Source organism: Mirounga leonina, unplaced genomic scaffold (genome assembly GCF_011800145.1).
Source record: "Mirounga leonina isolate KUSES-001 unplaced genomic scaffold, KU_Mleo_1.0 Mir_418, whole genome shotgun sequence".
Classification (NCBI taxonomy): Eukaryota; Metazoa; Chordata; class Mammalia; order Carnivora; family Phocidae; genus Mirounga; species Mirounga leonina.
The window spans coordinates 25,325,869-25,346,023 of record NW_023270739.1 but is presented as its reverse complement, the minus strand read 5'-3'; the positions used below and the strand labels follow the sequence as shown (position 1 = coordinate 25,346,023).

At 36.7% G+C, this 20,155-nt stretch overlaps 1 long non-coding RNA gene across 1 annotated transcript in view; it reads left to right on the top strand.

The window, feature by feature from the left end:
- The window catches only part of LOC117998899, a 54,339-nt gene extending 41,632 nt beyond the window's left edge, over positions 1-12,707 (top strand). The window contains exons 4-5 of the long non-coding RNA XR_004676126.1: positions 11,795-11,849; positions 12,647-12,707. This is a non-coding gene — a long non-coding RNA (uncharacterized LOC117998899). The remainder of the gene's footprint in view (positions 1-11,794; positions 11,850-12,646) is intronic.
- The last annotated feature ends 7,448 nt before the right edge of the window (positions 12,708-20,155 follow it).

The following is a 20,155-nucleotide window of genomic DNA, read 5'->3' as shown; positions in this document are numbered from 1 at the left end:
CATGAAAAAGTTAATTTATTTCTTTATGCTTGGCAGTATATGTGATTCAATGTGTGAATATACTTTCGTTATGCAAGAAGAGTGTATTTAAAACATATGAATGGAATTTTTGATTATGAGAATCTTTGAATTCTAAGACACTAGAGGAAAACCTTGGAAGAGAGGAACAAATCAATTGTAGATAAGAAAGGGAAAATTCGGGCGCCTGGGTGGCTCAGTTGGTTAAGCGACTGCTTTTGGCTCAGGTCATGATCCTGGAGTCCCGGGATCGAGTCCCGCATCGGGCTCCCTGCTCGGCAGGGAGTCTGCTTCTCCCTCTGACCCTCCCCCCTCTCATGTGTTCTCTCTCAAATAAATAAATAAAATCTTAAAAAAAAAAAAAAAAGGGAAAATTATTTGAATCGATGGATTGGACAGAAAAAGTTGTGAGGCATTAAAAAGTGGAAAAGTCATTGTAGAGGGATGTTTGTTAGTTTGTCTTGTTTTATTTGTTTGTTTTGGCAGGAGAGTATGACAGAGTGAAAAAGAGGATGGAATCATGATAGCGCTCTATGAAAGATTAGGAACAAGTTCTAGTCAATTAAATCCTGTGTGGCAAATTTGATGGATAGGATTATTGAAAGTTTCTATTGATGAAGGTAAGGACAATCTCTAGCTAGGTTCATTTTATAAATAAATGCAGTACCATCCCACTATAATACAATTTGTGATTAATTGCAAGTGACACAGGATATCTGAGACCTAACGAAAACATAAAAATTAACACTTGGCTGATAATGTATGTGGGAGGGGAAGTCTCTATCATACCAACCTTCATACTAAGTAGCATGTGGTGTGGGTGAAGCACTTCCAAATAATATGGTACAGAGACAGTAACGGGCCCAGTTAAAGACACTTGACTGATGGGGTGGTGGCGTTAAATTTCCACGCAAGTGCTGCTCAAAGAGAAAATCTATATAAGACCTAGAGTTCAAATAACATCTGGATTGAAGTGTGCCTGAATGAATACAGTTGTTCAGATGGTCACGGGAAGTACCGAAACTGACAAGTTGCATGCTACTGATGTTCTCCCGATTGCCTGCAAACGATGTGATTCTTATTTATCTGCCAATTGATAAAAATTCTATCTATCCTTTTGTTTTATATGAAGAACGTTTGTTTTATTGACATTTGAACTCTGTTAACCCCTAAGAGTTCAAAGTATTGACAGAACATCAAGCACTGATCGATTCAACACGAGGATCTTTTACAAGCACTTAGCTAAGAGATTTGAAGAAAAGCCCATGCAAATGTAATTCTGTCTTTATTCAGAGAAATTCAGAAAATTGGGCTTAAAGAAAAGAATGTCGATATGTGCAAGACACAAGTTACTTGATGATTCATTGGCAGATACGAAAAGAAATTATGAAGCTGGTATAAACCAATCCCTACTCTGGGTTGTTAATGGATTAGAAAAAAAACACTGGACTTGATGTAATAAAAAGACATGGATTCCAGTCTGAGGACACTTTTTGTTTTTTACCATCTGTATTATTTTGGGCAAGTCACTAAACCCCTCAGAATAAACTTCCATCTATTAATCTACATAGTTATGCTAATAATTCTTGTTTTTACTAATTCAAATGGCCTGAGAAGTTCATTCTCTGTCTTAATTGTGCTCTGAACCCAGGTTTTCCTCCCATCCCGTTCATCATCACTGAGCATCCAATGCTTCCTTTTTAGTCATAAGTGCAACGTCTGTCTCGTGCTACGTATTTACTGGACATTGTGAAATGGAAACGAATGATGCACACAGGAAGGAATAAATAAGATACCCACAAGATTTATTAAACACTCAAAGAAAAGGAATATTCGAGAAGGCGTAAGTAGGAGGAGAAAGGGGGCAGGAGAGAATATAAAAAGACATAAAGCGGCGAGTTTTCCATAGCTGGCTGTATAGTTGCTTAGGAACCCATGTAGCTTACGAAACTATGGATAGATACTACACCCTGGATTAGCCCATCACAGTAGTTACCTGACTTTATGTTGTGCTCTGCTCATACTCTCTACAGTTAGTGATCCATAACAGTGCTGCCTAAGAAACCTTTGAGCAGTGATGGAGAGTTCTACGCGCGCCCTGTCCAGCATAGGCAGCCACTAGTCACAGGTAGCTGTCCAGTACTTGAAATGTGGCTAGAGAAACTGAGGAACTAAATTTTTATTTTTATTTAATTTTAACTCAAAATGCAATTACATAGTCACATGTGGCTGATGGCTACCGTATGGGACAGCATGGATCTGTAACTTATATGGTTAATGAACGACCATATTCCCGTGTGGAGCAGAGGAGAGCTTTTTTTATTTATTTATTTATTATTTTATTTTTTTTTTTTCAGAGGAGCGCTACTAAGACAGCATCATAGCTCCAAGTAATATGTGTCTAGCAAAAAGAATCCTTGTTATAGAGGCTCCAATTTTCAAAGCTATCCGAGATTTTGTTTTCTACAACTTGTGACTTGTAAATACATCTCTTCAACCGATCATTGCCTTCGGTCACCAAAGTAGAAACAGAATTGAGTTTGCTCCAAGGAACGCAATCCTGTATGCTTCTGGGACTCAGTTTTGTCATCTGTAAAATGAAGTGTTGGACTTCATCAGATCATGTTTAAAATTCTTTTCAGCTTTGGGGACTGGAAGCAAATTTACATGAACGGCTGGGAAGAGCTTGCATGTTTGATTTTAAGTCTCATCTGTGAATTCCTGTCTCATCATCAGAATCTCTCCAACATGTTTCCCCTTTTCCTCTGTGCCTCTCACTCTTCTTGTCTGTCCACAGTTCAAAAGATTTCTCCTGTCTGAATGATGTATCCTTCTTGATTTACGCTGTCAGAAAGGTCTGTTTAGAAAGAGTCCAGACATACTTATGTGTCGTTTATGTATTCTAACTAAGAAAGACAACTTCAAATGGATCAAGGTTATCTAAAAGAAAAACTTAGAACTTTAGTCAGAGATCAGAAGGAAAGAAAAAGGTTATAAAATAAACTTGGGATAAAGAATTCTAAAGTTTAAAGCAAACCAAGACAGGAAGCATGTTTTTCTTTCCCCCGAATCAGACTAATTCTTCTGTGAAGGGTTCTTTGAGCATAAAGGAGCTATAGTTGAAGACATGCAGATTTTTGACGTGGCTGCTTGGAGTTTGTCAAAGAAAAACAAATCTGAAAATCCACTCTGGTCCCTCTGGCTCCCCCGGTTCTCTGCACCCTGAAAAAGAAAAAGATTACGCAAGTGCCACCTTTTGGAGAAAATAGCAATAGCAACAAAGAGGCCAGCTTTAAAGAGCATTAATTCTCGTTCATTCTCAAAGGAAAAGTAAAATGAAGTGCTAAATCATTTTAATCTTATCATAATGCTTAGAAGTTATATTCCACAGAGGTCTATAAATCTTTCCACTTAAAAATATAAGTAAAGGCTGAATTAAAATCTGGATTTGGTGTTCCTCATTTTTTAAACTATATGTTTAAAGTAATTGTATCTGACTCTGTTTTAAAACAACATGAAATGATCACAAAAAATAAAATGCTACGCAAAATACAGATGTCATGATTTTCTTTTAGTCTTGGTCCATGAATGTAGATCTACTGGGAATGTTAATTATTTCCTCCCAGGTACTCTGCCCTAGAGAAGACAATCCTTAACTTTAAGTAGTGTCCTTCTTCTTTTTTTTTTTTTTTGTATTTAGAATGGAAAACTGGACAGGCAAATACCTTTATTTTACTAGAGAAGGAAATTCTTGTTTTATCTAAAACCAGGGGGAAAATGGTGCCAGGAATCTGCTAAGTTTCTCAGATTTGTAGAATCAAAGGCTTTAGAGGTACAACAAAACATGGTAGAGAATGTAAGCATAATTATCATTTAATATGTGCTAACACCCTTCACGTGTCCCAGGCATCATGGGCTTGCCCTCCACTGTCATAATGACCTCTGAGCAAAAGATGCTGCAGCTGAACCGTAGACAAGGCTGACCTTTAAAATGCTTCAGGGATGGAGGTAGAAGGATGTTGGAATTTATCTGAAGCCACATGGAGTTATCCACAAATCTGACTTAGAAATAGTTCTCACTGGACTGACACATTGAAGTCATAAGTATAAAATAACCCTCTTTATTTAATGTCTAATTCTCTCTCTGACGAACCTTTCAAACATAATCCATTAAAGGCATAGAGGCAACTCTGATAAATGGCTGATTGCTTCCATGAGTCCCTGAATTCATTCTCTCCAATTTATTTTGTTTGTGCAACCACCTACACATCCAAAAATTAATTTTTTTTTGTTTCACTTAAGTTGCATCCTAACTCAGATTCCGCCTTTTTCCCTAAATGAAGTGTCATAAAGGTTGCTATGATTTTAAAGTATGAAGTGAAAGCTGCCCTTGCTAATCACAGCCATGATATTCTGAAGAACCATCTTCACTGAACATAGATGTACTATCCTGACTTTTTGTATATCACTCCCTTCCCCACCCCACCCCGTAAATTTTAACAAAATTATTTGCCCTCAAATTAAATATGTGAGAGGCAGATCGCTGACGCAGCTTTTTGTGTCTTATGCTCTGCCAACATGGGGATGTTAGATTTGGAGTTAAAATTGCTCAGCACGCCCAGCTGTGGTTGTCACTTGGCTCTCCCTTTCCCCAAATGTCAAAATAGCTTATAATGCCACGTACCCTATGTGGAGTAATAATTAGGCTTACCAGGGTTCTTTCTGTTGGACAATCTCTTTGGCATAGATGAAGCCATAAAATTCAGATAACTTTTACACAAAGTTATCCAGTTTTTTTGCAAATGCTTTAAAGATCATAACTGTAATATCGCTCGACAACTTGGCATGCTCAGAGATGGTTAATGGGCAATTTTGGGTCTAGAGTTTTATGCATTTTTTTTCTTTTGGGACATATGCCAGAATTTGGGAATCAAATCAATAGCACACATCTACAATCCTTGAACCCTGAAAACAAAGTGAGGGCATATACTTTAATAACATCACTCATAACTGATTTTGCAAAAATAATTTGAAACTTCAAATGAAAAGTAAATACAAAGACCTTCCAACGAAGTTTAACATTTTGAATGAGTTTTTGGGAGCCCGGAGACAGTATCATATTATTTTCTTAATTAGAATTCCTATATCCGGTCTCTCCTTATGGATGCATAAACCTCTTTAATTTGGCCACACACATTCTGTTTGGGATTGCCCTCTTGCATTTAATTTGCACCCCAAACAGACACAAGCCAGAAACTTCTGTCCTTTTACATGTCTTCAGATTCTGCCACATTGTTGGTATAAAGCAGAGGCATTTTCAGAAATGACTGTGGGGCGCCTGGGTGGCTCAGTTGGTTAAGCGACTGCCTTTGGCTCAGGTCATGATCCTGGAGTCCCGGGATCGAGTCCCGCATCAGGCTCCCTGCTCGGCAGGGAGTCTGCTTCTCCCTCTGACCCTCCTCCCTCTCATGCTCTCTGTCTCTCATTCTCTCTCTCTCAAATAAATAAATAAATAAATCTTAAAAAAAAAAAGTCTCCCTTTAGACACACACAACACAACAAGCCATATTTGTTTATATAAACAAGTCTAAGGCAGGCTCCTATAGAACTGCAAGACTGATAAAAGGAGAAAAAATTAGAAAAGCTACTTGTGATTATTTGATAAATTTATTTTCTTTAAACTGTAGCGTCCACCAAACTCTTATTTCTTCTGATATGTGTTTATTTATTTATTTATTTATTTAAAGATTTGATTTATTTATTTGAGAGAGAAAAAGAAAGAGAGCAAGAGAGCATGAGTGGGTGGGGAGGGGTAGAGGGCTAGGAAGAAGCAGACTCACCTCTGAGCAAAGAACAGGGCATGGGGCTGGATCCCAGGACCCTGAGATCATGACCTGAGCTGAAGACAGATGCTTAACTGACTGAACCACCCAGGCACCCCTCTTCTGATATGTGTTTAATTGAAATTCATAGAGGATATAGAAAAAAAAAACCAGAAGCATAAATTTCACATTGCACCTATATATCCAGAAGGTTCCCAGTAGTTTTACAGTTTACAAACTAGTCTATTTTGTAGTTACTTTTATATGCTTTAGCCTACATATGTTTCAGCATCAGAGTAAGCAAGTATCCAAACATCATGTTTAAAGTCTTTTTGAAACTCCTTTTTCTGTTTTCAAAATATAAAAAGTATTAGATATAAGTACATACACATACATACATATGTATTAGATACATGTACATACCCATAATACGTTTTGTGTGTGTGTAATTTGGGTTCCTCCTATTTCAGCACACTGTGTGTGAGAAGGGTGGGATTTATAAATTTTTTTTTTTTTTTTTATTCATGAAAGTCAAAGAGAGAGAGAGGCAGAGGGAGAGAAGCAGGCTCCCCGCCTAGCAGGGAGCCCGATGCGGGACTTGATCCCAGGACCCTGGGATCATGACCTGAGCCGAAGGCAGATGCTTAACCATCTGAGCCACCCAGGCGCCCCATGAAGGGTGGGATTTAGACACAGTGTGGTGCCATCACCGGAAAATGTATAGCCCTTTTTGACCCCATTAGAGAATGTTATAAAATTAATGCAAATAATTAAAAGTCATTTATATTCTCAACAGGGAAATTATTACAATACAGAAAAGTCCTTTGTCTGCTTATACTTTCACAAAATGCAAAAAATAATATTTTGTTACTTAAAATGATACAGTAGAAGATCATGGATATTAAATCAGAGTGTAGGCTCTGAATCTTATTTCCACTCTCTTATAATATCTAAGTTCTTGTGATCCTGGGAAGTCATGAAGCTCCTGAAGCCCTAGTTTTCTAGAGAAAAACCTGACTTTATGGTTGCGGTGAGGATCTAGTGTGGTTACAAAGACATATCTTTCAGATGCCTTGTAATTTCCTGTGCTTTTCCACAAGGGACACTTAGTAAATACTTATTTTGCTTATTTTGAAAGCCTAAATACTTTTCACTGAAACCACCCTGTTGCACAAGGTGAATGAGCACTCTGGGTACCCTAATGTCGAAATGGAAATGAAGAAATGGCCTTTAGAATGACATTCTTATTTTTTTGTAAACAAGCTCCTTCTGAGGCTTTGCAAAAAGGCCCTTCCTTCAGGAGGCCCACCCAGCACAATAAACCACTATTACCCCAGGATGCATTTAATCAGTTTAAATTCCTCAAAAGAACAAATCACTTCTAAAGTTTGGCCCAACTATATTTTATGATAGCAGCGCATGGGCCATAAGCCTTTCTTCTCCTTTCATTCATTCATTCATTCATTCATTCATTCACTCATTCATCCACTCATCCATTCATTTATTTGTCATTTAATCAGTCATTTATTCAATAAATGCTCACTAAGGTTTGAGTGTGTAAGAGTGTTGGATTTCTCTGGAAAAACAGGAGAAGAGCAGGGAATGCAAGTGTGTATAATTGTCTTACTGAGTATCTCAGATTCTTGAACAGTTTTCTCTGCTCACTTCACACTCTTGCCTATGAAGTGGGCAATCAGGGATGAAGAGGATGACCCCCTTCATAGCTGTTGGGTGTTTCACTGTCCATGAATGGCTATGAGCTCTTTTGAGCTTGACGACCCCATGAGGCCATTTTTCTCAACTCAGAAGGGCCCAGAAACATGTCCAGGCTGATAAGAAGTGAAGCTGGCCTCAATGTTTATGCCTCAGAAATGGCTTTACTCTGAAGACATTGTATCTAATCTTGCATTTGTAATTTTTAAATCTTATTCCATAAAGAGAGCTCCAAATGTTTATGAGTTTCAAGCCACATCAACCTGGTTTGTTTCTACTATACCTGTACTGCTTCTTTTTATTTATTTATTTTTTTTGCTTCATTATATTATGAAGCTATTGCCTGTAGCAATAGTTTTTAAAATATCCAAACCAGTGGTTCACAACGATATCGTGCAGGATAGTTATATGGAGAAATTTTTCACAACGTAATTCCCAAGTTCCTACCCTACAGAACTTTGGTTTTAGTAGGGTTTGCAATCTTAAGATTATGTATACACACATATATAGTATATAATATATACTGCATTTATAGATCATGTGTGTGATATAATATATATGAATATATAATACATGAATATATGTGATCATATGTACATAATATATATACACAATATATATTACATATGATAAATATGTGTGTATGTATTTGATATATATATATATATATATATATGTATGTATGTATTAGAACTTGTTAGCCTTCTATTTGGAAATGATGACAACTGCAAAGGATGAGGGAGGGCGTAGAAGGTTCAGTTTGGTTAAGAGCTCTTTTTCCAAGTAGGCTTTGAGTGGACATTTGAAGATACTGACTGCACTCAGATCAACCTGCCATGGATGTAGCTGTTCATTCACACCTGCTTGGCAGTGACCTCGCCACTACACTTCAGCTCCAGTTTCACAGTGGCAACAATAAAAATGTTGAAGTCATATGCATTGGCCCTAAAACAAAATGTAAGGGGTCTCCACATTTCTACTTTGTAGACTCTGATATACTGCACTTTTAGTCCTTTTGCTAACTCACCTTATTTCTCTACCACCTGCCTCAATTTGAACCTCTGTTCCTTCCACAGGACCCTTAGTTTCCTACCAGCCACCTGGTTCTACCTCATTCCCACAGTTTCCAGCCACCTACCTTTCCACTCCTCCAGTCCACCTGCCATAAAGTAGACACTGCAAACAGTAATGGAAATCTTTAGAGATACCATCTGCTGCCTATTATTGTCTATGATCAGTCAAGTTTATAGGCGTTACCTTTACATGATGTAACCTGGGACCTCAAAGAGACTGGCTCAAATAATACAACATCATCACTATCACCATGGCCTAGAGAACTACAACATTCAAATAGTATTTCACTAATAAGGACAATGGCTTTCGAAAGAGTACAATACGCTCCTTTTTTCTTGTCCCTTCCCACCATTCAACCAAATCCAGTCCCGGATCAAAGATTCTGGAAAACACCTCCCCCTTTAAGTTTTAACCAATTGAGAACTGAAATGTAGCCAAGACTCAAAATAAATTATTCAGAGATCTTGAATATAGTGGAATAGGAAAGTAGACTGATGAGTAATAGGTAATATATAGTATGTTAAAGGGTTAGTCGAAAGAGTTTAAAGGTAATCATTACTCAATAAGGAATTAATTGAAGGAGTGAAAATAAATCAATTTTCCCACCCATTCTTTTACTAAATGACAAAGATTTTTTTAGTCTTTACCATATACTACTATTTTTATAATAATTATAAATTTAGAGTATATTTGATATAAATATTTAATCCCACATACTAAATCATATTTATTACTGAAAATACATATTACAACCATTTAAATAATTGTGTGAAGCACTAAACTGATTAAATGACTTAAATGATATGTTTTGCATATATACAATCATCTTCTTCTGAAAGATTTATACACATGCAGTATTTTTCAAATAAGACCTCATCATATGTATTATTTTATAAAATAAATCTTAACAAGATGATATGAATGGTTCTGAAACCAAAATATATGCGATATATTGCTTTCAGCAACACAGCAGTATCTACAAGTACTTAAACTTGATAGAATAACCCACCACCACCACCTGCTGTTTGAAACAGAAAATTCAATCGAGTGAGTTCAATTTACAGGAATGGAAACTCAAAGCTTGTTTTAGTTATAAATTATCATGGGGATAAAGTACCATCATTATCATTATCTCCTAGATTTTAAGGTTTCTAAATAATATATTTTTTGAGCATGTGTGCAGATTTTTAAATATACCGATATTATAAAGAAGGAAAGAGATCAATGGAACAAAAAAAGGAAAGCCAAGTCAGATAAATAAACACTTTGAACTTGCTCTCCTTTGTGCTCTAAAGATAAGAGAATTTGAGTTTTTCTGCCAACGAATCAAATAAGCTTTTATTCTTACAGATATCATAGACTATACATATTTATTCTTCTGTATATTTATTACTGGTAACAGGTATATTGTCAATGTAAGGGAGAAGGAAAACATGACTTTTTCTTAAGACAAACTTGGATTTGAATTCTAGCCTTTCTACCCATAAGCTCTGAGCTCAGTCCAGTTACGTAGTCTCCCTAAAGCTCCTGCTGCAGATTTAAAAAACTGGGATATCAACATGGACCTAGGGTTTTATGAGACTTTGAAATAGTAAAATGTGAAGCCCCAGGGACACATATTAGGCACTAAATAAATGGCATTTCTAAATGTATTATTTTATCCACAATTGACATATATAAGAAAAATTTAAAAACCTAAGCTTCTATATTTTTGAATGAAAGTTTATTAGCACTCTGTTTCTGCAATGTCTTGCTGTGTGCTTAGGTTAAATTGACTTAATTGGTTTCCTTTGTAATCTTTTGAGTTCCCTATATACCCTTGGCAACAGAGTAGAACAATATCACTAAAATCCCAAATTTGGGAAGTTCAAATCAGCCCAGACCATGGACAAATGTGAGGGTTATCATGAGAACAAAAGAAGTTTTGTCTTTCAAATAAACATTAAGTGTGGAACTTGAGTCAGTCAACCTGATAGAAATATCAGATTTACTGTAGACAAGCATTACAATTTCAGCCTACAATCCAGTTGGAGATTATCTTTTGACAAGAAGACTATGGGAGGAGTACAGGCAGGCCAAACACATGTTCATGAATATATTTGGATTCATCTGGTGATGCAAGATCACCTTGGAAAGCACAAATCTCTCCCTCATGGACAAGCTTCCAACAGATTTTAAAGAATGGACTTTTATCCTGTTTTTTGCTGTAATCCCATGGAAAGTAGCAATTTTTTAAAACCTCATTATTGGGGCGCCTGGGTGGCTCAGTCGTTAAGCATCTGCCTTCGGCTCAGGTCGTGAACCCAGGGTCCTGGGATCGAGCCCTGCATTGGGCTCCCTGCTCGGCGGGAAGCCTGCTTCTCCCTCTCCCACTCCCCCTGCTTGTGTTCCTTCTCTGGCTGTCTCTCTGTCAAATAAATAAATAAAATCTTAAAAATAAATAAATAAATAAAACCTCATTATTATCCTTAGAGAAGTAATACTGTGAGTAAGGCCATCACTATAAGCATTCTGTACAAATTCAGTTAGATGAGAAGAATGAAATAGGTTCTATATCATGGAGCTCTTTGGTTCTACATAGAATTATGTAATGCATGGACGAAAAAATAAATATAGAGATGGATGGATGGATAGATACATGGACGGACAGATGGAGAGGCTTCAGAAAAGAAGTTTACCGGGGGAAAAGGAAAGCTGTTCCTTACAGTGGAATTCCAACTAATAAAGATAAAAGGAATGGTAGAAAGAGAAAATCACTATTTGGAAACCACCTAGTAATAACAGTTTCAGGTAAGAAATATCAATGGATTTGTGGGTAAAAGTATAATGAAAAGCAGGATGATTATATAATCTCAAAGCAGCTTTCAACACAATATTTATTAATTACAAAGGGAAAATAATAACTTTACGTTAGAGAAAATTGGCAGATAACACCTTTACCAAGTGGACAGTTGAAATCACCATCCCATTAGTATAGCACATCAGGATGCACTGAGAAAGACACATTATTCTTGTGGTATTCCTGCTCAAAGTGCATAACTCGAATCTAATAATAACGAAACATTAGACAAACCCAAACTGAGAAACATTTTTTAAGATAACTGGCCTGTATTCTTTAAAAAAAAAAAATCTGTCATTAAAAGACAAAAGCTGAATATCTGTTTCAGATTAAAGGAAGATAAGGGGACAGGACAACTCTATGCAGCAGTGATCCTATATTAGGTAAGAACTTTAGTGGCACAAATGGTTGACTTTGAACATATGCCTTCTAGATTAGATACTGTTCCTATTAATGTTAGTTTATTTTATTCGTTGTAATGTGGTTAAGTAACAGAAGATGTATAGTAATGTATTTAGATGTAAAGGGTATTATGTCTGCAAATTACTCTCAAATATTTTAGAAATAGAATATATAACTATAAGTACATTTTTATCTATATTTATATTCATAGCCATAGCCACGGAGAGAGGGAGAGAGCGAATGGTAATGCAAACAGAGCTGTGGTAAAAGCTGGGGAATCTGGGTTAGGATATATCAGAACTCTTTGGATTACTTTTGTAAATTTTGGACATCTGAAATTATTTCAAAATTAAAAATGGTAAAGAGAAGGGGGACAAAGAGGAAAAGAAGGAGGCATGGGAGGAGGAGGGGGAGGAGATGGGGGGATGAGAAGGGCTTAACCTCTCAGAAGGTCTTATAGCAAAATCCTCTCATTTCCAAGTATTCTATAACCTCAGTAATAGAAGTATCAATTTATTGGATGAGGATAATTTGGATGGGAAAGAGGAATAAAGAACCAGGAGCTAGAGTTTGGGATGAACCACTCATCTAATTGAAAGCGTTTCCTGCACTATAAGCTCTATGAGGGCAAGAAACAGGTTGGTTTTTGCTCACTCTTGTTCATCCAGTTCTGATACGATGCCCGGCACCTAGGATGTGCTCAATAAATGTATGTTAAAGGAACAATGTACAATTCCTACTTCGTAATTTGTCCAACTCGTATTCTCCTCTTTTGCAGTTGTCCTCACACCTTCCTAAATTCTGTCCACTAAACATCCAGGGACTGTCAGGACGTCTGGGTGGCTCAGTTGGTTAAGCGGCTGCCTTCGGCCCGGGTCATGATCCCAGAGTCTTGGATGGAGTCCCACATCGGGCTCCTTGCTCAGTGGGGAGCCTCCTTCTCTCTCTCTCTCCCTCTCCCTCTGCTTGTGCTCTCTCTGTCAAATAAATAAAATCTTAAAAAAAAAAAAACATCCAGGGACTGTAAGTATATAATTATCCAATCTGAGCAACCCTTGCAAGAAAGGAAAACTAAATTATGTGAGACCGAGAAAGATGAAATCTGACATTACTCAGTAATGAAACATGGGCACATCTTTGCTGGCCTGTGCTAAGAGGAAGGTTTGTGGTTAACTCACATTCTTTTCCCCTGGGTGAGCAATTGTAAACTTCCTTGAACATTAATTTAATATTAATAGCCTTAAACAGCTGTGGAAGAGTTGTGGTTAGAAACAAGATAGCTGGTAGAGTGTGGTGTCCTATTTCAAACCAAAATCCAAGGTCTCAGCAACATCTAATTTTTTGGAATGGGAGTGGTGAAATTTGAAATTATGAGCATAACTGGAAGTGCTAGAAAACACTAGAGGAGGTGTAATTACACTGGACATGTAAGCCTGCCTCAGGAACAACATGTGGCAAGAAGTGTCTCCAATCTGCCTCACACTGAATCTCTCTTCTTGGTGACATCGGCATTTTCCTTTATTAGATGGTAACTAAACGGGCTAAGTCTGAGCATGCCTGCGAGCCTTCACCCTAAGGCAATGGTGAGTCCTTCACCCAATGCCAACCAACTCGCACACCCAGTGACATGGAGCACAAGACCGAGGTATAGGGATGACGGTTGTGGTGGAGTTTGATATTTTGCGGTTTTATTTTACTTCACAGAATTACTGAGACATAACTGACATAAAATAATTGCACATATTTATTGGGTAGAATTTGTTGTTTTAACATTTATACACGCCATGTTTTAATATATATACACCCGTGACACCATCACCACAATGGAGATATTGAACAAACCTATCACCTCCAAATGTTTCCTCCTGCCCCTTTGTAACCCCTCTCTCTTGCCCCTCCCCATCTTCCTCCCATATAAGGCAACCACTTATCTGCTTTCTACCACTATATATTCATTTTCATTTGAACAGATATAACCATATTGTGTCCCATTTTATATAGGACATAGTTTTATTTAGCATAGTTATTCTACTGACTTTTACATCCTCCATGTTGTAGCGTAAATTCCTTTTCACTATAGACTGGTACTCTATTTTATAATACACAGCAGTTTGTTTATCCATTTGTCTGCTGATGAACATTTGGATTGCTTGTAGCTATTAAAAATAGAGCTGATATTAACATTCATGTAAAAGTTGTTCTAAAGACATAAGCTTTCATTTCTCTTGAGTAAATAGGAGTAGAAGAGTTGAGTTTATGTTTAACTATTTAAGAAATTATCAAACTATTTTCCAAAGTGGGTGTATCATCTTGCATTCCTAACAGGAGTGTATGAAAGTTCTAATTCCCCAAGAACTTTGCCAACACTTAGTAGGTCTTTTTTCCCCTGAAGAGTAGGTTTGCTTTTTTTTTTTTTTTTTTGGTTTTTGATTTTTGTGTTTTTTGCCATTTTAATAGGAGTATATTGTTAGCTCATTGTGGCATCTCATTAATTTGTATTTCCAAAATAACTAGTGCTAGTGAGCATCTTTTAACATGTTTATTTGCAATCAGTAGTGTTGTGATTTATTCAAATATTTTGCCCATTTTTTATTGCATTGTTTCTTTTCTTTACTACTGTTGTAAGAGTTCTTTACAGTAGTCTCCCCCTTATCCACAGGGAATATGTTCCAAAACCTTTGTGGATGCCTGAAACTGTGGATAGTATTGAACCCTATGTACACTATGCTTTTCCTATATAGAAGTAAGAGATTAACAACAATAACTAATAATACAACAGGAAAATTTTAGCAATATACTGTCATAAAAGTTATGTGAATGTGGTCTCTTGCTTTCTCTTAGAATATCTTATCATACTGTGTTCACCCTTCCTGTGATGATGGGACAGGATGAAACACCCGGGTGAGGAGATGAAGTGAAGAGAATGACGTAGGCACAGTGACATGGGGGTAGACTATTATTATCGACCTTCTGACAATAGGTCAGAAGAGGGATCATCACTTTCTGGATCACGGTTGACTGTGGTTAACTGAAATTGTAGAAAGTAAAACCGCAGATAAGGGAGGACTGACGTATATATTCTGAACATGTATCCTTTATCATATATCTTGAAGCGTACATATCATACACACATATGTGCCTGATTGTGACTTGCCTTTTCATTCCCTCAACAACGTCTTATGAAGAGTAAATTTTTTTTAAAAGATTTATTTGAGAGAGACAGAGCGAGAGCAGAAGAGCCTCAGAGGGAGAGGGAGAGAGAGAATCTCAAGCAGACTCCCCACTGAGCACAGAGCCCAACACAGGGCTCTATCCCACAACCCTGAGATCATGACCTGAGCCAAAATCAAGAGTCAGACACTTAAATGACTCAGCCACCCAGGTGCCCCGAAGAGTAGATATTTTTAATTTTAATGAAAGTCAATTGATCCATCAGTTCTTTTATGGACTATGCTGTTCTTTTGTTTTTATTTTTTGTGTTTTTATGGCATTGGGATAAGTATGAATTAAGAGGGATTATTGAAAGGTGCTGAAAAGTGAAGAAAGGTTAATTCACCTAAAATTTTATGAAAACTTTGTACCACAAGTTGTACTTTAGAACCTAAACATCTTCCCTTGATGTGAATACACAGCAGGAGGTCGATAAAGCTTCTAGGATTTACATCCTACGTTCGTCACTGTTAGTCTTCATTATGCTATGTGGCTAACTCCAAGGAAGCCGTTAGTTATTGAGGAGTTTCCTATCAATGGCAACTTCTCTTACAACCAAATGTGTCAGGAAGATCAGAATACCAATTCAAGGTTAGTTTGTCAAAACCTGCATCAGACAGAAGGGCCCTTGGGAAGCATAGTGCTTTGAGTTGCCCACTGGACATGAGGGACGGTAGGCCCCCAAACAACAATATGCTCTGAAATGAAGTGGAAATTGTAATGAGAATATCAAGACACATTATAATCACCTAGTGAAATGCACTATTGAAATAGAAAAGTTTATCAGAATCCTGTAGATCAGTAATTTTTTGGATTACACAATAAGAATGAACTCTACAATTAGCAGTAAGCTATTGTCTTTTCGGACAAAAAAATCTTCAAAAAAATGTGTGGGGACTTTTTAAAGCCTGGCTCAAATACCCTTCAAAACCATCTTATTCTATTTATTCTAATGACATACTTAACAGGTATCATTATAACATGTGAAATACACTTAATTCACTGGATAATAGATAGAAGAGTTTAAATTATTTGTCCACAGGTATAAATTGAGCCCTCGTAGAGTTCCAGGAACGATTATAGGCATTGAGGATACAGCAGAGAACAAAACATATATTAAGTGGTGAACAATGCTAGGAAGAAAAATGAAGCAAAGAAGGAAATTAGAGGTTGATAGGGATGTGCTATTTAGAAAAGAGGATAGAAAATTTATCTTTAATAACATTTGAACAGATACCCAAGGAAAGTGATGGAGTGAGCCATGATTTGTTGTTGTTGTTGTTGTTTTAAGATTTTATTTATTTATTTGAGAGAGAGACAGAGAGAGAGCCAGCATGAGCTGGGGGAGGGGCAGAGGCAGAGGGAGAAGCAGACTCCCCGCTGAGCAGGAAGCCTGACTAAGGGGCTGGATCCCAGGACCCTGCGATCCTGACCTGAGCTGAAGGCAGAGGCTCAACCAGCTGAGACACCTAAGCGCTCCAAGAGCCATGTTAATATCGGGCGAAAGAACGTCCAGGTACAGAGAACAGCAAAAGCTTACAGTCCAAAGCAGTGGCATGTTTGGGCATGTTCAAGAAACAGTAATAAGCTAGAGGAGAGCATGCCAAGAATTAGACTAACTCAGTGGAGATCCCTTGGCCTCCTACCTTCTATCAAATGTACCTCACTTCTCCTTAAATTCAAATAACCTCTTTGCAACATAAATTCTTTTTTAAAATTCTGATTTTTTTCAAGTGCCCATCCTCAGTGACTTTTTACAAATACTTCACGAATTTTAACATGTCTCTAATCTTTGGGCAATCACAGGTACAGCTCTGAGCTGTTCAGAATCAATCCACAAAATTTCAAGGGGGCTTATATTTCAATTTCTCATCATCCACTCAAGAAGGATAAAAGGAAAGACCTGAATTTGAATATAAGAAAGATTGATAAAGGCTGTATGTTTGTAAAGTTTTCCTGGGAGCCAGTCTAGAATCATTAACAATGCTTGTCATTATAACAACTTGAAAAATAAAATTTGTATGTAATCATTTCTGTTAATTTACTGTAAAACCTAAGTGGTGAAAAACATTGTCAGGAATTTCTGCCTTATAAAGTAGCCCTCTGCAGTACACTTTTAGCTTTTTTTCTATTTATAAGAGTTCTTGCAATATTTTGTTCTTGGTGTTTTTCAGAGAAAAGAGGAAATAAAACAAATAAAACATGCAAATTATTTATATTAGCTAAACAAGGGAGAAGTTTGTTTATGCAAAGCCATTGGCATCCACAAAGGTAATGCAACAATTTATAAACACTATTTTGGTAATATTAAGTTTTTACCAAAATGCTGAACTAAATTTCCTTTGCTCTCTCTTCGTGACACATCAAATAGTTCACTGGTTATGTGTGGGCCTTAACCTAAGGCAATTTTATGTCTCCAGTTGTAAAAGCATGCTTACAACTTAATTCAGACCAATTCCATAATTAGTAGATGGACCTTCCGTATTTTCTGTGACAAGGCATGTGAAACTTCTTCCTCCCTGGTCATGAGTTTAAGGAGAAGAGAAGATCAAAAAAAGGTTAGGGGTAGCAAGGCAAATCTCCAGTCAGAGATAAAGTGAACAAAATAAAAGAGTGGATAGGATTCATTATATGGCTGGATTTCCTTTATGAAGAACACTTTGTTCTAAGGAGCCTTCCATTTAAGACACTCGTAATAGCTGATTCAAAGTCCCTTTTGGTGGCAAACTCATAAAAACACGAGGGATTCCTGACCCAGATAGTAAAGGAGTTATATCTTCTCTAGAAATGGACAAATTCTCTAAAGAACCATTACAAAGTCACTGTATGAACATTGCTTAGACACAATGCATATGGGGAGGTAAACAGTGCACACAAAATTTTAGGAGACCCCAGTCTACTGGTTTACAAAACCTTCATAGAATATTTAGAGAACTGAATGGTTCTAAATACTCACACTAGTGATACTGCTAATATGTGGTCTTCATGTCAAATAGACACATACCGTCCTACATTGGAAAAGGTGAATGTTTATATAAGCTTCACTTGCAAGGTACAGTTTAGGATACTAATCATGTGGCTTAAGGCACAAAATTAAAAATAAAGACATTTCAATGATCTTTAAATAAATGTAATTCAGTTAGATTTCAGCTTACTGAAGATAAGAAATAAATCATATCTAGAATTGTGTTGTCTTCTCATCCACCAAGTTGCAAGGATATATATTTCTTTATGAAAAATAGTGACTTTAGAGTCTGCATGCCCAAGCATTTTCTCTGCCTTTTTATTGCAGATAATTCAGGCCTTCAGGGGAATTCGCGGATCAAGAAAAATAATACATTCTTTCCATATTATAGAATATTTCTATCACTAAATATAACTCAATGCCAATTTCTGCAGTATCTATCTATATTACGAAAAGCCCAATAAATACTGGAGTTGAAAATGTTTGTAGATTCTTGAAAGATTTCTGATGTTTAGTTGACAAAAGTCACAAAAGGTTGAATTTTCCTCAAAAATAATATTTCACAGAATTAGAGTGAACTTTAACTGTGCCTTGTGGGGATGAGTATAAACAGACAATATTTTTCTTTTCAAATTTTCTTTCTGTTTTAACAGTGACTTAAACATAGATTATTTGTTTATACTGCTATCAAAGTTTTTATCTTAATATTGAGGGATACAACACTGCAACAAGTTTTCTATTATGCTTTTGTTGTTGAGATGGTTGTTTTCACTTGTCTACAGTTTCTACAATTTTTTTTTTTTTTTTTTTTAAAGTAGGCTCCACACCCAGTGCAGAGCCCAACACGGGGCTTGAACTCATGTCCCTGAGATCAAGACCTGAGCTGAGATCAAGAGTTGTTGCTTAACCAACTAAGCCACCCAGGCACCCCCAATTTTTATTTTCTTATTGCTCCATTAGGTTTATATTAAATATATATGTCACCTCTCCTTTTCATCTGTGTGGTTATTTGTGTGTGTGTGTGGGGGGGGGTTATTCCATTTCTGGGCATTTCTCAAAAGTGTACCAACCTCCCATGTCTTATTAGGTTCTTATCAAATTTTCAGATTGTCACATAACTGAGTTATAGACAGTCTTGAAGGCTAAATTGTGCTCAAAGCCTGAGCCATGTTTTACTATTAACTGATAAACATGTTTTTAAAAACGCTCAATTCAGTAATAAATCATTTAATCATTAATGGCGTAGAAGCCTTTGGGGAAGAGGAATAAACCTAGGGAGGTAAGTCATGATGGATCCTAATGGGTTTTTAGAGGGCTGTTTGCACTTCCCCTCCTCCCAAGTCCCATGGAATCCTGAAGAACACTATGCATTTCCCAGAAGTGGAAACATCCCCCCATGAGGTATAAACTGTAAGATACCCCTGGTAAATAGTGTAATGATTCTGACTTGCAGGGTTCCATAAGAAAATCTGAGAGTGCATTGAAAGTGCTTCTCTTTTGCAACGCCTTAGAGAACACACACATTTTCCAGGCACAGGAAAAATTTCAGTTTTCTACAAAGGAAGTGCTTGCAACTACAAATCATGCTCAGTGCTGACCAAAGACCAGCAGAGAAACCAGTGTAAAAATGTGAAACAGAAATGTTAAAAGGAAAAAAGAAAAAAATGTCACTCTGAAAAATTTTCATTACCGTGAATGGTACACTCAGTAAAAAAAAAAAAAAAAAAAAAAAAAAAGACACATATCTAAGAAAGATCTAATATAAATTGAAACTCCTAGATATAAAACTATTTAAAAATTAAGCAAAAAACACACTCCACCTTCTAATCAAAGGCAAATGGTGAATATACTTGAGATATATTTTATAAGACATAAATATCAATTGGAATTTTTTTTGAAAAATGATGTCTGGAAAATATGGCATATGAAATATTTTACCTTCCGTCTTGATTCCATGGGGTTTGGATCATAGTTTGCAGATAACTGAAGTTGGCTGGGCAAGGGGCAGCTGAGATCACAGGCAACCCTTAGGTGCCCTGAGTTTCTTAGATCAAAATTATTCCCCATATTCCTGTTTCTGAAATTGTCAACTTTGCAGACTGGGGCAAATGG